Source organism: Bos javanicus, chromosome 19, assembly GCF_032452875.1.
Source record: "Bos javanicus breed banteng chromosome 19, ARS-OSU_banteng_1.0, whole genome shotgun sequence".
Classification (NCBI taxonomy): Eukaryota; Metazoa; Chordata; class Mammalia; order Artiodactyla; family Bovidae; genus Bos; species Bos javanicus.
In genome coordinates this window covers 15,413,671-15,434,862 of record NC_083886.1, presented here as the reverse complement: position 1 = coordinate 15,434,862, position 21,192 = coordinate 15,413,671, and the positions used below count along the sequence as shown (strand labels likewise).

Genomic DNA, 21,192 nt, shown 5'->3' with positions numbered 1-21,192 from the left:
CCCAAGACACACAGGCAGCAGGAAGGAGTCAGGACCACAGAGTAGATCTCCTCACCCTCACCCTAGTCAGGACTCCTGCATGCGCCCTTCCGAGGTAGGCAATTTCATCTTTAGAACTTCTCTTTCCATATCCACCAACACCCTTCACAGAGAATGGAAATGTTAAATTTTATTTTTTTAGAGTTAATCTTGTTGAAATTCACTAGAGAAATGAATATTGATTAAAAAAAAAAACTCACAGTTGCCAAAATCTTGGGACAGTTTCACTACAGAAATGACGAAGGCCTTCTTTCCAAGCTGTCCCTGCCTCATCACCAGAAGCAGAGGAACTAGGAGACAAGAGCAGGGAAGAGGGGGTCCCTGGATTTCTCAGGCCCAAGAAGGAGCAGCCTCAGTGGAGATGTGTATGCTGACTTTCTAAGTCTCCATCAGAACAGGGTCCTGGCATACTGGTGGAGCTTGGGCCTGCTGCAAACAAGCTGGTCTTGGAGTGAAAAACGAACACACCCAGGTATGTCCCCCAGTGTCTGCCGACCTTGCGTTTTGGGGAGAGAGACTCCCACTTCCAGCATTGGAAGTGCTCAAATGCTTGAACCACCAACATACGCCTCCCCACATCAGAGCTAATGCACGAGGCACCCTGCCTCTGCTCAAAGGCACTCAGGTTCTGTTGCCTGTCCTTTGGGGAGGGGCGGCAGGGCCTGGAGGCTCGGAAAGGCATTTTCAGTGGAAGCTGAGGGGAGGCACGCTGGTGGAAACAGAACCGCGGGAGTCGGGCTCTGCTGCTGCTGAGCTGTGTGACGTGGGCAGGAAACTCAGCCTCTCTGTTTCCTCATCTGGTAGGTAGAGAGAATCATACCTTTCGAAGCTATCGTTAAGGGGAATTGAAGGAGAAAGCATGTACCCTTCCTCTGTGCCCTTCCTTCACAGGATCTCTACTGAGCACTCACGAGGTTGCTCAGCTAGTGGGTGCTCAGGAAGTTCAAGTTGTCTGCACAGCCAGAAGTGTCTTCCCACAGGTCAGACATGGGAAGATATGGCGCCCGAGGGAGCATATCACTCTGGTGACAGCCAATCCTCCTCCAGCTCCAAGGAGTACTACAGCCGTTTGTGAAACAGTCACACGGCACGTGGCTCACGCGTCGTTCTCTGGTGTCTGTAGGGCGCACTTCCCCCTTCCTCTTCCCTCCCAGTTCCCGCTCGACTGCCAGCATCCTCTCCTGTAGTACTAGCAGCAGTGTTAGTCGCTCAGTCGTGTCCGACCCTTTGCAGCCAGTCAGGCTCCTCTGTCCATGGGATTCTCCAGGCAAGAATATCGGAGTGGAGAGCCATTCCCTTCTTCAGGGGATCTCCCCAACCCAGGGATCGAACACGTGTCTCCTGCGTCTTCTGCATTGCAGGCAGATTCTTTACCATCTGAGCCGCTAGGGAAACCCATGCCCCATCCTGTAGGTGATGCTTATCCCTAAGCCTTCCTAAGTAGGAAAAGCGGCTTCCCATATCTGAAACAGGAGGGGGTCCCACTAGACCTGGTGAGACACCCTGTCTTCCAGCCCATGTGTCCCCTCTCACCTTCCCATACACACGGTCACCCACCTAGCTCATTCCATCCTCACACTGGCCACTGGTGGCCATCAGCAGGGTTCGGGTGCAGAAGGAAGTGCCTGTGAGGGGTCAGCCTGGCTCTGCCACTCAGTCGGTGACCTAAGCTAATCCGTGTTCTCTCTCCAAGCCTCAGTTTCCCCACTGGTAACAGGAAGAGATGAGCTGACTCTCTAGGGCCACTCCAGCTTAGCCAGCTTGTGACATGAGTTACTTCCACCAGAAAATGCTTCTTTTTCCAGCTCCCAAATGTAACAAGGACTCCTCTACTCACTCTACATGGTTCGGACTTTGTTTAAAAAGATTTCCCTTTACCAGGTGTTTGAGGCCCACTGCCACTCAGAGGCCAGAATCATCCCAACGTCAGTGGCAAAAGCACATCAGATCAAAAACGTCCATGGGCCTCATCTGAACACAATTTCTGCTTTGAACCTTCTGCCAAGTCTAGGGCTTATCTGCCAGAGAGTGTGTGTGAATTACCATATGAAAGAGCTCTCTTGGATCGTACTTAAAGAAAGCCTCTTTTCAATTCAGATAAGAAAATCACCCAGTCCTCCAGAAAATACATATAAATTTGTGTCTAAATGACCAAATAGAGTTATGGTCACAGAAGATGTAATTATCTCCTTCTGGGATAAAGGGAGTCTTCTAGCTACAAGGGAGAGCCAAGAAGCAAGAATGTCCTGCTTGAGATGGCAGCAAGCCGACCACCGAAGGTTGCCCGTGTTGTTCGCTGCACAAGGATGTTCCGCTGATGAGTGGGGAGGGACTCTGGAGGGCAGCCTGTCCTTTCCTAGCCAAGCCATGTGTCCAGTACATGACATGATTATGTTGGGTCAAAGAGAGGTGAACCTTTTGGAAATTCAGCAACATCATTGCAGATATTAGCAGACAGCCCCTGTTTGGAGATACAGCCTAACCCCTGCTTACAAATACACCATTTTCCAGAGCTCATGGCAAGAAGAGAGAGCAGAAAGGCAGAATCAAAGGAAGGTCATGGGGTGAATGTGGGGAGAAGCTCCTTCTGGAAACCATCTTAGCATCTGGAGGGGCTTGGACCCCCCAGTGCCTCCCAGTCAATTCCCAAAAGACCACTGGGAAGAACCCAGTGGGACCGCTCCCCACTACCCTTCACATAGGGCTCCACCCTGCCTTCCCTGACCTCCCAGCTGATGATAGAGTCGCTGTTACGGGTTCTCAGAGCAGCTCTGCTTTCCCTCTATAAAGTTCATGTTGTACTTTGCAATAAGATGTGTGTAGGTAATTTGGTTCATCTGTCTCTCTGACCAGATTGTCAGCTGTGCGAGGCAGACTATGTTGGGTTTTGCTCTTGGATCCCCAGCACAGCATCTGGGGCAGGAACTATGAATGGAGCGTGAATGAAAGGGCGTGGGTCTTGCACTTCTGCAGCCCTTTCCACCAGGGAGAAGAGGGCAGAGGATGAGATGGTTAGATAGTATCACCAACTCAATGGACACGAATTTGAGCAAACTCTGGGAGATAGTAGAGGACAGAGGAGCCTAGTAGCCTACAATCCATGGGGTCACAAAGAGTCGGGCACGACTTAGCAACTGAACAACCACAGGGGCTGTCTGGGCACAGGGACATGCAGTCTGCATGACCTCAGCCTTGTGCCCAGGCCCAGGGGACAAAGACTAGAGAAGAAACACCCAACCCTGGCCTGGCATCCAAAACACACACAAAGACTAATGAAAATACAGCTTCCCGGGGTTTCCCTGGTGGTCCAGTCATTGCGTCCCCCAATGCAGGGGATGCAGGTTCAATCCCTGGTCAGGGATCTAAGGTCCTGCATGCCACAGGGCATCTAAGCCACACACCACAAGCCTGAGCGTGGCAACGAAGAGCCCAAGGGCTGCAGCTGAGACCCAACACAGCCAAACTCATTAAAAAAAAAAAAAAAGAAATACAGTTTTCCAAGTTTACCAAGGCATCCAGTATTTGTATGTTTAGCAAGGTGCCTCATGTGATTCCAAGCCACCCATCATGGTTGAGAACCCACAGATGTGGTTGTGATGGGTATAAGGAGGCCTAGATACCAAAGAGAGGGAATCGAGGGCCATCCTGAAGGCTCATGAAGGCTTTCTGGTGGAAATGATGCCTCAGCCAGGTCTTGATCAAAGTGAGTGACATGGAAAAGGAGAGAAGGACCTCACAGGCGGAAGGAACAGCATGAACCAAAAGAGAGACAGGAGACTGCATGGGGCACACTCACGGGCAAGGGTGGTGGGATTGAACCAGAATGACAGATGCTGAGTTCCTGGTAGAAAATCAAGCCCAGGGAAGTTCCCGGTGGTCCAGTGGTTAGGACTGGCTGCTGTCACTGCTGTGACCTGGGTTTGAGCCCTGGTCAAGGAACTACAATCCCGCCATGTGGTGTGGCCAAAAAAAAAAAAAAAAGTCAAGCACAAATCACCCACTACTCAACTGAGCTCCAGAGCCTTCTGGGTAGGGAACCCACATTCCAGCAGCCTTCAGAGAATTTCCTCTGCACCCCTTTTTTTAATGCAGGCCCCATTCCTACTTTGGGTTTCACTCACTTTTTCTTATCTTCTTTCTCTAGTGAGACTGTGGCATTAAAGAATAGACTTCTGAGCCCAAGGCCATCAGGGCATTATTGCCAGGGCCTGTCTTGATAAATAGGCTTGACTTGAGAATTCCAAACTGTCCTGGCTAGAAAGAAGAGATGGTTCAAACTGGCGAATGGCAGCACCCACAGCCAACATCTGTGGCCATGGATGTCCAGGGTGTCAGGAAAGAGTCGTTTTACTTGATATAGAAGTGATGTTTGGAGCACAAGGGTCAGGCCCCCAGGGCACCTGCGTGTCATGACTCATCTGTCTTTCCTGGGCCCAGAATGGGGGGTGGGGTGGGAGCTAAGGTTGGGAATGACAGAGGGGATGCTCTTGGGGTGGGAGAGCAGACCCTCAATGACCTGGCTTTCCTGGAGTGACTGCAATCCACAAGCTGGGGGCTTCAGGCTGTAGGAAACATCTCTCACTACCCACCACCTACCACCCTGAGGTCCCATCCATCCTTCCACATTCGTCCATCGCCTCCTCTCTCCTTACTCATCCCCTCCTCTCCTCCCTTCCCACAAGGTTTGGTCCACAGGCCTTGGCTAGGTTGGTAAGCAGACGCTCCCCCTTATCTGGGTTTTTCAAACTGGACTTTTTGGGACTTCCGTGGTAGTCCAGTGGCCAAGACTCTGTGCTCCCAACGTAGGAGCCCTGGGTTCGATCCCTGGTCCGGGAACTAAACCCCACGTGCTGCAGCGAAAGGGTTCACATGCCGTAGCTAAAGATCAAGAGCCCCAGGCCGCAATGAAGATTGAAGATCCCACGTGCCGCCACCCAGTGCAGCCAAATAAATATTAAAAAAAAAAAAAAGATGTAAAAAAGATGTATTTAACTGACGGATCAAATAAATACCTTTAAAAATAAATAACTTTAAAAAAGTAAGCTGGACTTTGCTACTGAGCCTGGCCAGTGCGTGGACAGGTTTTCTAAGGCCAGCGCACACGCTGCAGAGAGGAAGGGAGAGTCTTCGGCACACCACCCCTCCCTCTGGAGGGATGACGGGTGGCCTCTAGGAAGCGGTGTGGATCCGAAGTTCTCAGCCTCCGCGCCAAGTTTCTGAGACATGCCCACGTCACAGTTCAGTGCCGCCCCACCGGAATCTGAACTATCTTGTCTGCCAGGCAGTTACAAATTAATCTCTCGTCATCAGTGATTAACTTATTCGAGCCCCGGGAGCTGCTGAACCAAAACAGCCCCTTGGGGTGAAGAGCGTCCAGCATCGTGAGGCTGTGGATGTGCCTGTGACCCTCCTCTGGGCCTCGTGCTGTGTCAGCAGGGGAGCAGGGAGACCAGCGTGGGGTTCCCCCCCTCCCCCGGGCACTGCTGCTCTGGGACACTCAGGGGGCCCCTCAGTGTGGCTTGGGGGCCAAGGGCTGGATTGGCTTTTTTCAGTGTGTTTGTCTGCAAGAAACGTTTTAAAAATGGAATTGGGGGCTTCGCTGGCCATCCAGTGGTTGAGGGTCTGCCTTGCAGTGCAGGGGACACGGGTTCAATCCCTGGGCCCAGAGGATCCCACATGCCACAGAGCAGCTAAGCCCTCGAGCCACAGTTACTGAGCCCATGTGCCTAGAGCCTGGGTTCGCCAACAAGAGACACCACCGCAAGGAGAGGCCCAGGCACCGCAACTAGAAAGGAACCCCCGCTCGCCACAACAGGAGAGAAGTGAGCACAGCAGTGAAGGCCCCATGCAGCCAGACAGAAATGAACGGACACGTGAATCAGGAAACAAACAAAAAAATAGGATTGGGGTGGGCTTATCCTTTGGGAACAAGATACAACTGAATACAGACAGCCTGCGACTGACAAGAAAGAACGGGAAGCCAAATTTTGGAAATTGCTTGGATGTTGCGGGGACCAATGGGTCATCTCTCAGAGTATAAACTGTCTCAGTGGTAGAGGCCCTGGAGTTTTTGTGGGTCTGAACTTCCCAGTCCTACAGAAACCGAGAAAGAGGGCTCGACTCACCTAAGGTCACTGTAGCGCCGACAGGAGAGAGACCACGTGTCACATTGTGCTCACACGTCCGATAAAAACTCACTTCCTCGTCACCCTGAGGACAGGCAGCCTAGCACTCTCTCTGGAAAAAAGATCAGGGAATCCTCCCACACAGCACTTCTACCATTTGAAGGTATTCAAAGTCAAGTTTCCCTGCTTTTTCTGAGTAATTCTGAAAAATCTAGTCTCCTTTCTTAGTTCTGGGGCTTTTCAGCAATTTATGTCACCTTGGTGGTCATCCCCCTGTTCCAAACCCATAATCCCCCACCTCACCATGAGAAAAACATCAGACAAACCCCAATGTAGGGCCATTCCACCAAGAACGGTCCCAGTCGTCCTCAAAGCCAGCCAGGTCATCAGAAACAGGGAAGCCTGAGATAGCATCACAGATGAGCAGAGTCTAATGAGACAATGTTAATTAAATGCAGTAAGGTGTCCTGGGTGGGATCCTAGGACAGGAAATGGCCATCAGGGAAAAGATAGCGAAATCTGAATACAGGGCAGAGTTTAGTCAATAGTAAGGTAACAATGCTGACTCCTTTGTTGGAACAAATGTTCCACAGTGGGGACAACTGGGGGATGGATGTGCGGAAATTCTCTACCATCTCCGCAGCCTTCCTATACACCTAAAACTATTTCAAAGTAAAGCATTTACTTAACAATTTTTAAAATGGTCCCTATGATTGGAACCTTTCTGAGATGTTTAATCACAGGGCTCATAATGTGTGGAGTAACAAGCATCGGAGCGAGGAAAACAGGAACAGGGAGAGAAGGAGGGAAGGAGAGAGGAGAGAGGCAGGCAAGAGGACAGGGTGAGAGGGAGCAGGAAGGCAGCGAAAAGTACAGACTTCAAAAGTGACTGTCACTGGACTCCCGGGCAATCCAGGGGTTAAGATTTTGTAATTTCCAGGTGGCTCAGCAGTGAAGAATCCTCCTGCCAGTGCAGGAGATGTGGGTTCAGTCCCTGATCTGGGAAGACCCCACACGTGGCAGAACAACTAAGTTCATGCTCCACAACTGTTGAGCCCGTGCTCTAGAGCCCAGTATCACGATACAGAGCCACGTGCCACAGCTACTGAAGCCTGAGCATCTTACGGCCGGTGCTCCACACGAGAAGCCGCAAGATGAGGAGCTCTGCTCTGCAGCTAGAGAGCAGCCTCCCACTTGCAACAACTGGAGAAAAACGCTCACAGCAATGAAGACTCAGCACAACCAAAAATAAATAAATAGATAAAATTATTTTTTAAAAAAATTTTATATTTTCAATCCAGGGAGTGTGGGTTCACCCCCTGGTCAGGGAACTAAGAGCCCACATGCAGCATGGCGCCAAAATAAAGTATGTCATATAGAGATTAAACAGCAAATTGGCACACATAAATCCCACCTTCTGAACAATTACATTAAATGTAAACGGATTTTTTTTTTAAAGTAACAGTCTAGCCACCCACGAACTGTGGTGTTGGAGAAGACTCTTGAGAGTCCCTTGGACTGCAAGGAGATCAAACCAGTCAATCCTAAAGATCAGTCCTGAATATTCATCGGAAGGACTGATGCTGAAGCTGAAACTCTGATACTTTGGCCACGTGATGTGAAGAACTGACTCACTGGAAAAGACCCTGATGCTGGGAAAGATTGAAGGCAGGAGGAGAAGGGTTGGATGGCATCACTGATTCGATGGACATGAGTTTGAACAAGCTCCGGGAATTGGCGATGGACAGGGAAGCCTGGCATGCTGTAGTCCATGGGGTTGCAGAGTCAGACACAGCTGAGTGACTGAACTGAATTGAGCCACCAATGGCTGCACAAACAGAAGGTGGAATATTCAGAGTGGGATAATATTGGCCATAAAAAGAAACGGAGCCCTGGTCCAACATGGATGAGCCTTGGAAATACTACACTAAGTGAAAGAAGTCACTCACAGAAGACCACATTATTGCATGATCTCATTTATGTGAAATGTCTAGAAAAGGCAAACCCAGAGGACAGGAAGCAGATGAATGGCTTCCAGAGCTTGGGGGCAGGGAGGGCGACCAGTGATTGCTAATGGGCGTGGGGTTTATTGTGGGGCTGATGAAAATGATCTGCTATGAGACAGTGGTGATGGTTGTACAACCTTGTGAATATATAAAACCACTCAACTGTCCACTTTAAAAGGGTGCACTTTATGATGTGTGAACTACATAATAAACTGAAACATACAATGAAAATGTTAAAAAGTAGATACAACTTAGTCTGTTTCTTCAAGGAGCGCTTGGTGTCCTGTGGTAGACATTTCAGTCCAGATGATTGTAAGCCTTTCCCCTTGTCAGTAACCTGCACGGGACAGGAGCCCTGATGGTTATATTATTATTATTATTTGGCTGTGCCCTGTGGCATGCTGGATCTTAGTTCCATGACCAGGGATCAAATCTGTGCTTCCTGTACTGAGAACGCTGAGTCTTAACCACTGGACTACAGGGGAAGTCCAGATTTGTTCATTACTGATTCCAGCACCCAGCACAGTGCCTGGGCCCTAACAAGCTCTCAAGAAATACTTGTTGAATGAAAGATTAAGTGTGTTAAGTCCTATGACAGATCACAGAGGAGAGGCTAAAGGTGCTTGGGAAAACCTAGTGTGCTCTGGAAAACCACAGGCTGTGACATAGACAAGGTTGACTGTACCAGGACACTGTAAAGATTTTCAAAACCCTCCCCAGTGACTAATCCATGTGACCCTGAATCACCAAGCAAAGTCTTGCAAAATTGCCTCCTTATAGCCACCACCTATGCCTGCTCCTTGGGACCCCTTCTTCTGGACACCCACGGATTCACTCTGGAAAGAGATGTATATGCACACACTCCCGCTTCTGATTGTGTGTGCTGAGAAGGAGAGCAGAGGCCAGTGTCAATGGCAGTGGGGTGAGAAGGACATGGGCCTGGGACAGAGGCAGATCCCAGAAGGCTTCCCAGAGGAGGTGACATTTCAGCATGAGGGGCCGTCAGATAGGAGCAATGAATTGATTCTGCAACACAGTTTCTGGGTTGGTTTATCTCCACTATTCCTTTCACCAGTGGTTGTTTCCTGTTGCTCTTTCCAGGGAGGGCTCCACAGATCCTTAGAGACAGCCTTTAATATCCTCACCAAAGCCCCAGTAAGTCTCCCCAAGGTGACTCAGCTACCCAAAGGTAAGTGTCATAAAAACCAAAACTGCCTTTTGACCTCCTTGACCCAGCCAGAAGGAAGTGAATATTTTTGAAAATCTGGTTTAAGGGCCTCAACATACTGGGCGGCTGTGGCTGGCAATGGAGTGTCATTGACATGTGAGTGACTTGGCAGAGAGCTCTCCATCATAAGCCTGAGCCAAAAGGCAAAGGAATCTGCAGCACTATGCATTGTAGTCTTGGCAGAATATCAGAGCAGGAAGAGCCCAGGATTTGCAGTCAGAGAACGCTGGGTGTGAAAAACAGCTGTGCTGCTCACCAGCTGTGTCCTTGCAGGAAATATTTACACCAATCCTGAGCCTCAGTTTGCTTGTGCGTAATATGGGCTTCCCAGGTGGCGCTAGTCGTAAAGTGAAAATCGCTCAGTCGTGTCCGACTCTTTGCGACCCCATGAACTATACAGTCCATGGAATTCTCCAGGCCAGAATACTTCCCAACCCAGGGATCGAACCCAGGTCTCCCACATCGCAGGCAGATTCTTTACCAGCTGAGCCACAAGGAAAGCCCAAGAACACTGGAGTGGGTAGCCTATCCCTTCTCCAGCCTCTTCCCAACCCAGGAATTGAACCGGGGTCTTCTGCATTGCAGGTTGATTTTTTTTTACCAGCTGAGTTACCAGGGAATCCATCTATCAATGCAGGAGACATAGGAGATGCAAATTCAATCCCTGGATCAGGAAGATCCCCTGGAGAAGGGCACAGCAACCCACTCCAGTATTCTTGCCTGGAGAATCCCATGAACAGAGGAGCCTGCCGGGCTACAGTCCATAGGGTCACAAAGAGTCAGACATGACTGAAGTGACTTAGCACGCATGCATGCAAAATGGTGATATAGTCCCCAGCCACCTAGGGTTGCTCTGAGAGTTAAAGAGGATAGTGTGTGTGCAAAACATCCTGATCAATAAGGGACCATCAAAAATTGCAGGTATTAGTTTTCACTATTAAAATTGTTATTATGATAGAGACACCTTGTCCATTTGGAGGGTATTATGAAATTCAATTTCTATCCCCCAAATTCTCTCTCCCCCTCAGGTTTATTCTAAAACCTATTCAAAGAACAAATTGAGCTCTGGAATTTTCTCCCAGGCTAAACTGCCAGTGGAGTTTCTATATCATTTTGTAAGGAGCATTTATGATGAAATCACAGAACCACAGACACTGAATTGGCTGCAGGGAAGCTCCTTTGCCTTTCAGCCTGGTCTGTAAAGCAAAAGAACCCAGAGAGGGCCTCAGTGAATATGCTGAGGTTTTGTCCGTAAAATATCTCAAGTTCTAGGGTGAAATCTGATTTCAGTTTTCGGAAATCTGACCATCTCTTACTGTTGTCAGCTTGGTCTTTAGAGTAACCCCACATGGATGTATAAACTCACATGATTTAAATAGGAGAAAAAGAGAAGAGAAGGAAGGGCAAGGGAAGAGAAGGGAAAGACAGAGGCTGAAGTGGGAAGGCACAGGCACTGGGACTTTTAAAAACACCCCCGGTGAGAATGTTCAGTCGCTCAGTGGTGTCCAACTCTTTGCAACCCCATGGACTATAGCCCACCAGGTTCCTCTGTCCATGGGATTCTCCAGGCAAAAGTACTGGACTGGGTTGCCACTTCCTCCTCCAGGGGATCTTCCCAACCCAAGGATCGAACCCACATCTCTTATGTCTCCTGCATTGGCAGGCGGGTTCTTTTCCACTAGCACCACCAGGTGAGAATGGATATGTTTATTTTGGCTGAGTTGTCTGTCTGAAACTATCACAACACTATTGAGAAATGGAGGATTTCCTGCCATGTCAATAAATAAGGATGTCGCAGGCATCAGCGATTCCAGCCCTCCGAAAGTGAATTTCTGAGCCCAGAGGGCAACCAGAAAGAACAATGCCGGCTATCTAGCAGCCTTAGAGCTGCAGCCACTCCCTACAGTGAGCACTAAAGAGCTGAGGGGATGTGAACACACTGGATACTGGCCCCAGATAGCTGAGATGCATATGAAAGGCATGATTTCAGTAAGCCCAGACTCTAGCCATCTTCCCATACATAGAAAAGCGCTAAATTCCTTAACTTGAGATATCTGGTTTTCCTTAACAATAATCTTCTGATGTTCAGACTAGCTGCCCTCCCACACCCCCTCCACCTCCCCACCTTCCAGCACCCCCTCCCCTCCCATTGCAAACTTCTATATAATCTGACTCCTCCCCACCGCCTCCTCCTTGGAACAGTTGTCTCAGGGTCACTTGACATGCTGTCTCCCCAGGCTTGAAGTCCTAAAAATTCCCACCAAATAAAACGTAGCTCTTAGCTTTTAGCTTGTGACTATTTCTTAAGTTGACACTATTAATCAATGATGCGTGCATGCATGCTCAGTCATGTCCAACTCTTTGTGACCCCATGGACTGTAGCTCGCTGGGCTCCTCTGTCCATGGAGTTCTTGAGGCATGAATACTAGAGTGGGTAGCCATTTCTTTCTCCGGTGGATCTTCCCAACTCAGGGTATCAAACCCAGGTTTCCTGCATTCCAGGTGGATTCTTTATTATCTGAGCCACCAGGGAAGCCCTGTTAATCGGCTATATCCCGATACAAAATAAAAAGCTAAAAAATAAAAACAATTAGGTTTAAAAGGCAAAAAACACCCCAAGTGATAGCAACGTGCAGCTAGAGGCCCATCAGATCGGACCAGTTCCCTTTGGCACTTGCCCTGTACTCTCTTGGTAAAATAGTAAACAGGAAATACTTGCTTCCTCCAGTCTTCATGCAGGCCTGGCTGGGTTTAATAGAATTACACCAGCCTGACATTTACTGTACCAGATGGATATGGCTGGATGCCACATGCTTATTGTAAAGCATCACCAGGAACGCTGGGGACCACAACAGACCAGGATAAGGTCTGGGTGTTTGCCTTTAGGTATTAACGGAGGAGCCCAGAGCCTCAGCCCAGGGAGGGTTGCTGTTTAAACATTGGCCAATTTACCAAGGATTTCAGATATTTGCTGGACATTTTAAGGGGTTAACCTGATCACAGACAGCACACCCAAAGAAGTAAGTAACAAAAACTTCTTTAAGAATTTAAAAAATTAAGCCTAGTTGTTTCTCTTCAGCTTTCTGGTTTGCAGTTTTCAAGTTGTTTCCTCTTCGTGTAACCACTAGATGGTGCACATCACAAAATATTCGCCCTGAAGTGGGGCTGCATTTATCATTTTTGTGGTGACTAGAAGGGAATCAGAGGTAAGGTTGCCAGATTTAGCAGGTAAAAATAGAAGACTCCCAGTTAAACTTCAATTTCAGATCAATGAATATTGCATGGGACACACACTAAAAAATTACTTATTTCTCTGAAATTCAAATTTAACTGGATTGCCTTTAATTTAAGTAAGTAAGTGTTAATTGCTCAATTGTCAACTTTTTGTGACCCCATGGACTGGGATTTTCAGGCAAGAATATTGAAGTGGGTAGCCATTCCTTTCTCCAGTGGGTCTTCCCAACTCAGGATATCGAACCCAGGTCTCCTGCATTCCAGGTGGATTCTTTATCATCTGAGCCACCAGGGAAGCCCTATTAATCGGCTATATCCCAATGCAAGATGAAAAGTTAAAAAATAAGGTTTAAAAGGCAAAAAAACACCCCACACATAGGATTTTTCAGGCAAGAAGATTGAAGTGGGTTGCCATTCCTTTCTTCAGAGGATCTTCCTGACCCAGGGATTGAACCCAGGTGTCCTGTATTGCAGGCTTATTCTTTATTGTCTGAGCCACCAGAGAAGCCCTTCCTGTATTTTACCCAACGATCTTAATCAGAAGGGACTTTAGGAAATAAGTAGATAATCGCTAGCTCTCTCAGCTATGTCAAATACTAGAATTTGGGCTGGCATACTTCAAGGGATATGAAAGCAACATGAAACAAGTCAGCAATTATTACAGCACAATCTCAACATCTGTGGTGTGACACAGTCTTCAGGGGCCAAAGCCCTAATGGTTAACTCAACTCCCTGGTTTGCTCCACATCACTGCACACATCCAGCTGTTCCTGCCCTGTCGTACCTCTTATGGAATCAAGGTAAACTTCTGGAATACTCCAGCAGTTTGGAATACTCTGTGGCTTTCCTTGGCTCGAATGCCACTTTCCCGTACGTCTCCTAGCTTTTAAAGTTGGATCAACGTTGCTTTGAGGCGCACAGTCTCAGTGTTCAATGGGACAGAAAACAGTGTTCGTTTGTAAGAAAAGCAAGTTTTCCACATTGAACAAATTTTGGTGACAAACATGAAAAGATTAGTGCTGTACCTCCTAGCCACAGCTGACCTCCCACGGGCAGCCTCAAGTTTAATATTTCATCGGAAAGAAAGCAGGAATTTTACCTGCATTCCGAGCTCTTTTTTTGACATGAACTGGCCAATCTCTCTGCTTGACCACAAGCTTTCTACAGGCGGGGACCATCTTTACAGCATCTTGCACAGAGAAAAGCTGAAGGACCATCTTGAATCCACATGCACTCAAAGTTCCCTGAATCGGTGTTGTACTCAATGCCCTTTCCAGACAGACTGGCTGTCACAGTTCTGTAATCTAAGCTGTGGTCCGCCTCGTCCCCTCTCAGGACAATGGGGTCCCTGAAGAGAAGAAGGAAGAAGGAAGGAAGTGGAGAAACTCAGAATGCAAAATGAATGTTAAAGGCTACCCAGCTGCAGCCCACTCTGATACTTGACTATTCTGTGCTGAGCAGGGAAAGGAAGAACTGATGGTCAGAAATCTGTCTCAAACCCACTGTTAGGATCTTGTTTCTTTCCCTACGAGATAACTGCTTGCTGGAGTAGATACATGGAAGAGCACATAGCTGAGAGAAGCCATTCGTTTCTTTTCCCTAGATCCACATCTTTTTAACAGCTTTACAGAGATATAGGCTTTCCTGGTGGCTCAGATGGTAAAGAATTTGCCTGCAGTGCAGGAGACCTGAGTTCAATCCCTGGGTCAGGAAGATCCCCTGGAGAAGGGAATGGCAACCCACTCCAGTATTCTTGCCTAAAGAATTCCATGGATGGAGGAGCCTGGTGGGCTACGATCCATGGGGTGGCAAAGAGTCAGACCAGACTGAGTGATTAACACTTTCACTTACTCAGATACAGTTCACATATTTAAAGTGTGCAATTCAATGGTTTTCAGTCTATTCACAGAGTTGTGCGACCATCACTACAGTCAATATTAGAACATTTTCATCACCTCCCAAAGAAACCCCCCTACCTATTAGCAGCCACATGTCGTTGCTCCCAATGTCCACCCTTTCCCCCAGGCCTAAGCAATCATTAACCTACTTTCTGTCTCTACAAATTAACCTACTCTGAACACTTCACATGAGGGGAATCATATAGCATGTAGTCTTTTCTGTCTGGTTTCTTTCACTTAGCATGAGGCCCTCAAGCTTCCTCCATGCTGTAGCATGGGTCAGTACTCCATTCCTTTTTCTGCTTTTATTTATCTGCTCATTCATTCACTGATGGGTATTCTGGTGATTTCTACTTTGGGACTGTTGTGAATAATCTTCAAGTGAATCTTCATGTACCAATTCACAATCTTTTTTTTTTTTTTTTTTGCTGCCTTATTTGTGACATGCGGAAGCTTTCATTGCAGCATGTGAACTCTTAGTTGTAGCATGTGGGATCTACCTCCCTGACCAGGGATCGAACCCAGGCCCTCTGCACTGGAAGCCCAGAATCTTAGCCATTGGATCAGCAGGGAAGTCCATGCAATCCATTCTCGACTCTGCCTCATATCTTGTGACTGCATTGAGAAGGGTCAACTCTCTTTCTTGCTTCTAGAAACTCATTCAAAGTAGAAAGGCCCCCTGGGGATGTTGCCCCCACCATAAGAACAGAAAGAGAAGAATCATTTAGCTGGAGGAGAGGGGACACCTGGGAGCCAGGGACCTCTTCTCTGTAGATTCCTGACAACTTAGGTGAGTTCCTGGGCTCTGAGGAGTTTGAAGACGATGTGAGGTTTTACCATCTGCAGAATGGGTACATGATCCCTCCACTTCCTCCCAGCAGCCTCTCGTTAAGACATCCACATCTTGGGAAATTTGAATCCCAAAGTAACACCATAGATACACAGCCTCTTAAGAATGGTCAGACAGTGACACGTTTGGGAAATTTCTGCCCTCTGAAATATCCTGAATTCCTTAGGTCAACCCATGGATAAGGGTGAACAAGAACAGAGCCTGCATTTTTCAGATTTTCCTCACAGTCCTCACAAGCCATAATGGTCCTTGAGAGGAAGCTGAGCCCTCCTCCTTGGAAGGGAGGGAAGGAATGAAGATTGGCTGGAGTGAGTCACCCTTCCTCTCCTGCCAAGAGGTGCCCACCCTGGAACTCTGCCCATCTGTCTGGATTCATTATGCACAACCTTCTGAGCACCTCCTGTTTGCCAGATGCTGCAGATAAAGATATCACATCTATTGGCAAGTGAGGAAACTGAGACTCAGAGTTCCCAAGACAACGCAGCAAGTGACACGGTAGAAATCTTTTTACTTTATTTTTAATGGAAGGATAATCGATCTACAGTATTGTGTTGATTTCTGCTATACATCAACCTGAATCAGCCGTAGGCATACATCTGTCCCCTCTCTCTTGAACCTCCCTCCCACCTCCCACCCTCTCCCGCCCCTCTAGGTTATTACAGAGCCTTGTTCGAGTTCTGGAATCACACCGCAAATTCCCTTGCTCTCTATTTGACAAATGGTAGCGTATATGTTGGGGTTTCCCTCATACCTCAAGTTGGTAAAGAATCTGCCTGCAATGCAGGAGACCCCGGTTTGATTCCTGGGTCGGGAAGATCTGCTGGAGAAGGGATAGGCTACCCACTCCAGTATTCTTGGGCTTCCCTTATGACTTAGCTGGTAAAGACTCTGCCTGCAATGTGGGAGACCTGGGTTCAATCCCTGGGTTGGGAAGATCCCCTGGAGAAGGGATATGTTTCCATGTTACTCTCTCCATTCATCCCACCCTCTCCTTCTTCCTCCCCACCCCTGTCCATAAGTCTGTTCTTGACGTCTTGCAGCAGAAATTTTAACCTAAGCAGGCTAACTACAGGGAAGCCATTAGAGAAACTTCCATAATGATTAAAATAATCTACTCTCAAGGAGATTATCATATAGTGAGGAGAAGATTAAATAAACAAAAAGTCAACAGGCAGATTGGTACTAGAGGTTGAGTAACACAGAGAAATCCTGGGGGTAAAACCAAGGGGACTTGAACCAGTGGTGGGAGGAGGGGATCACAAGGTGGACAAGGAAGTTCCCCCCAAGATACCAAGGTTTGAATAAAAAGGAAGAATCTACCAGGGAAAGGAGGGGAAGAAGGGTTTCCTTGCAGAGAGAGAGGAGCAGGTATGAAGGCTCCGAAGTGGCAGAGAGCTGTAAGAAGTCTGTGGATGACCGATGCTTGGAGCAGAGGGTATGAGCAGCCATCCAGAGTGTGAGTGATGGGCAGAGGTCAAAAGCAAGGGGCCTTCCTATCACACTGAAAGTTGGATTTTATTCTGAAACTTAGAGGGAACGATTGGAGGATGTTTAAACTGATGGATGTTAAAACTCGATCAAGTTTGCTTGAGCAACACTGTGGAACACGGACTGGAAGGGAGACAGGCGGAAGCTGCAAATAAACAAACTTCTTCCAAAGCGGCTGGGGCCTGTAGAGTGTTCTCCAGGGAAATCACACTGCCGTCGCAGTGGTGTGGTCCACGTGGTCTTCCTGGGTCGGCCCTTGTCCTCTTCTTGTCCTTGCCTTGGAGTAGACTGCGGTATAAAGATCCTAAGAAAACTTGCTTTACAGGTAACATTTCTGAGTTCGCGTGAGTCTGAAATATTTTCATTGTGCCCAGTCATTTTTCCCTCCTTCTCCTTTCTTTCTTTTTTATTTGGCTGCACTGGGTCTTAGTTCCAGCACGCAGGATCTTTAGCTGCAGCTTGCAAACCCCTGGTTGCGGCATGTGGGATCTAGATCCCTGACCTGGAATGGAACCCAGGACCCTGCATCGGGAGTGAGGAGTCTTAGCCACTGGACCCCCAGGGAAGTCCCTGCGCCCTCACTCTAGACAGAGAGAACTTCCCTCAGAACCTCAGGCATTGCTCCATTGTCTCGTGGTGACTGCAGCCTGCTTCTCTTTCCTTGGACCTCACATTTGAAAGAATGAGCCCCTGCGATTCTCTGCAGCATCACACTCCAGCCCCACTGGCTTTCTCATCATCCCTTGCATGTATCAAGTTTTACCTACCGACTTGTTTCTTCTTCCTGGAATTTTCTTCCCCAACTCTGCTCATGGTTGGCATCCTTTCATTTATCAGATTTGAGCTCAAATCTGTCAGTTTTGAAGGGTCTTCCCTTACTAACTTAGCTAAACTAGCAAATATGAGCTGTGCAAAAAAAAAAAAGATTCATCCAATTAATTTTAAATGATTCATTAATTGGCTCATTTTAACTAGGATTCTGTGAGAATTGCTCAGAAAGGAGTTAGTGTTTGGGTTAGGCCAAATTTTCAATCTAATTGGGCTATGCATATGGGAAAAAATGAATCTCAAATTCCTACCTCATATAATACAGAAAAATTTATTCATATGACTTAAGAAATCTAAATGTAAAAGAAATACTGATAAATATTTTAGAATAAAACATAAAATGCCACTGGTAATTTGACAGATATTGTATTGAATCTATAGATTGCCTTGGATTAGTTTAGTTCACTCAGTCATGTCCGACTCTTTGAGACTTCATGGATTGCAGCACACCAGGCTTCCCTGTCCATCACCAACTCCTGGAGATTGCTCAAACTCATGTCTATCGAGTCGGTGATGCCATCCAACCATCTCATCCTCTGTCGTCCCCTTCTCCTCCTTCCTTCAATCTTTCCCAGCATCAGGTCTTTTCCAGGGAGTTGGTTCTTTGCATCAGGTGGCCAAAGCATCGAAGTTTCAGCTTCCGCATCAGTCCTTCGGATGAATATTCAGGACTGATCTCCTTTAGGATGGACTGGTTTGATCTCCTTGAAGTCCAAGGGACTCTCAAGAGTCTCCTCCAACACCACAGTTCAAAGGCATCAATTCTTCAGCACTCAGCTCTCTTTATGGTCCAACTCTCACATCCATACATCTGTTTATGTCTTCAATTTCCTTCATCAGAGTCTTATAGTTTTCAGACTGTTAATTTTTTAAGGGCATCATTTTGCCAAAGAGACCTCAAACCTGTCCCACAATGGTCTGTGAGAAGGATTTCCAAGCCCCCAAATTCACATGATAGAAAGAGGGCTGCTAAAACAGCGCTGAACCCCAAAGGGGCATCCTTCATGATGCACACATCATATGGGCCATGAAGGACAATTCACAGAAGAGACTTTTCCAAAGTGACAAGCAGGAGCCACAGAGGGCAGAGGGCAAAGGGGAGCCTTTCACAGGGCAGAACTGGGGCAGATACACACTTGCTGCCAGGGCAGGACGTCCATGTGATTTCTGCGCAGTATGACATGGGTTATGTAAGGACAGTGACCACTGAGAGTTGTTTCTTGTTCTTTTATTTTCCAAATGAGACTTTTTACTGTGATTACTCTGTTCTCTCTCCATTACAGTTTATGGCGTGTATAACAGTGGTTAAATATAACCACTTAGCCTCACTGGACCACACAGGACCAAAAGAGCTCCATTTGCAAGGTTCTGTTCCAGAGAACCAGACTGGGTGAAACTGTGCCTCATCCCTTTAGGAAAAGAGGTTGCTTGTGTTTATGTAGAGAGTGGGTATTTTTGAAGATATATTTATGGGGATATAGGTGAGTGTGGCTATTGAGTAGTTAAAGGGCATGGACTGCGCTAGATTGATACTGTTTTTGCAACTCAGCATCCACTTACTTTACTTCTGATAAAATAACTCCTTCAAGTGTTTTTTGGTTGGCATCATGATCCTGCCACCCACATCTAGGGATGGGCCTTGATCCTCTTCAGGTGTGTCTTATCCCCTGGCTATGTAAAGAGACAAAACCTGATGCTGGGAAAGACTGAGGTGGAAGGAGAAGGGGGCAACAGGATGAGATGGTTGGATGGCATCACCAACTCAGTGGACTTGACTTTGAGCAAACTCTGGAAGATAGTGAAGGGCAGGGAAGCCTGGCGTGCTGCAGTCCATGAGGTCAAAAAGAGTCAGACACAACTTAGTGACTGAATGACAACAACAACATAAAGAGAGCCAGTGAAATTGGATCCGTGTGCAGAGTTTGGAAAGAGAAGAGCCTCTCACTTCTTCTCCACCTCTCTTCAACAGAAGTTAGTGGACAAAGGACTTCCCTTCCTCTGGATGACATCCTGTTAAGACGTGAGGTTTGTGGTCCCTGCAGGGATGGGAAAGAGCTGGCCCTTGGTGACATTCCTTGAATGTAATCATCACCTGAATCAATCCTATCTCAGCCCTTTTCAGTTGCAGAAGTTGTAATAGCTCCAAGTGGTTTGAGCCAGTTTGAGACAGGTTCTCTGTCCCTTGCAACATAAGAAGTTCTTCCAGGGACACTGTCAGGATTTCGTGCTTCTGTCTTTTTTTTTTTTTTTTTTAATTTGGCTGTGTTGAGTCTTAGTTGCAGCATGCAAGGTTTTCGTTGCATCATGTAGGATCTTTCATTGTGGCTCACAGACCCTCTAGTTGCGGCCTGTGGACTTAGTTTCTCCAAGGAATGTGGGATTTTAGTTCCCCGACCAGGGATTGAACCTGCGTCCCCTGCCTTGCAAGGAAGATTCCTAACCACTGGACCACCAGGGAAGTCCGGCTTTTACCTTTTAAAAATAAAATCTGTTGTTTATCAAGAGCTTTGTGGTTTAAAGGTATTTGCATAGACTTACCTCTTGACCTTGTCACCACCCCTGTAGGGCAGGCAGACCTTACAGTATCATCCTCTTTCTTGTTTTTTTTACTAGATGAGGAAACCGGGATGAGATTCCATTTTGCCCAAAGACATCCAGCCAGAAATTAGAGGAGCTGGAGCTTGGACCCAGGTCTGACTCCAGGAAAAATTCTCCCCTGGAGGGGTGGCTCAGAAACCATTCTAAACACAGCAAGTAAAACAAGTAAGTAAGCTCCGAACCCACCTGATTTCCTTTTCATCAAAAATTCTCCGCAGCAGAGCCTGGATGCCGGTTCCGAGCCCCAGCACACTTGCTTCTGCAGGAGGGGAAATGGCTCCGTTTGAGATATCTCTGGTGCAGTCAAGCGAGAGGTCATTTTCCCTTGTGGTTTCATTGATTTTATGACAAGGGAGTCTGTGATCTTAGTTGGAAATATTTCTGCTTCAAGGAGAGAGACGGGAGGGATCGGTCCTGTCTGTAGGCCAGTGACTCCCAGGGACCTTCTTAATTTAGGGATTCCTCTTCCTCTGCACCCCCCGCCCCACCTCCTCTGTCCATCTTCCTTTACACAGGGCAGGGCTGCGTGGGTGATGTATTTATGAGACTGGAGCTCCAGAGCCCACGTGGAGGAGTAAATTACAAGTGAATGCACCTCCAGGATGGGGCAGCCTCCCTTGCCCTGGCGGCACTTCAAAGCTTCCTGAAAATTCCCCCAAGAACAGTCAGTCTCGGCAGGGCCTCCCTGCAACTCTCTAATGGTTCTGTCGGACACCTGCGCAAGGATTCTCCACGATCTGCAAGCGTCCACCCATCAGTTTCCATGCCGTTTGGGCATTTAGCCACACCCCTTGGCAGAAGGAGGCTCTGAGACACAGCGACACTGAGGCTGTAACCTGCAGATGTCTGTCTGGGATTCCATCTACCCATCCACAAAGGGCCAGGAGTGTGTCTTGTC

General features: G+C 47.6%; 1 long non-coding RNA gene across 2 annotated transcripts in view; it reads left to right on the top strand.

Moving 5' to 3' along the window:
• The first annotated feature begins 273 nt into the window (after positions 1-273).
• The window catches only part of LOC133231767 (uncharacterized), a 32,316-nt gene continuing 11,397 nt past the window's right edge, over positions 274-21,192 (top strand). The window contains exons 1-2 of one of the 2 annotated variants that reach the window (XR_009731232.1): positions 274-511; positions 20,310-20,459. This is a non-coding gene — a long non-coding RNA (uncharacterized LOC133231767). Of the gene's footprint in view, positions 512-12,211; positions 13,433-20,309; positions 20,460-21,192 lie in introns of those variants that run through there. The other variant, XR_009731233.1, reaches the window with a different exon arrangement.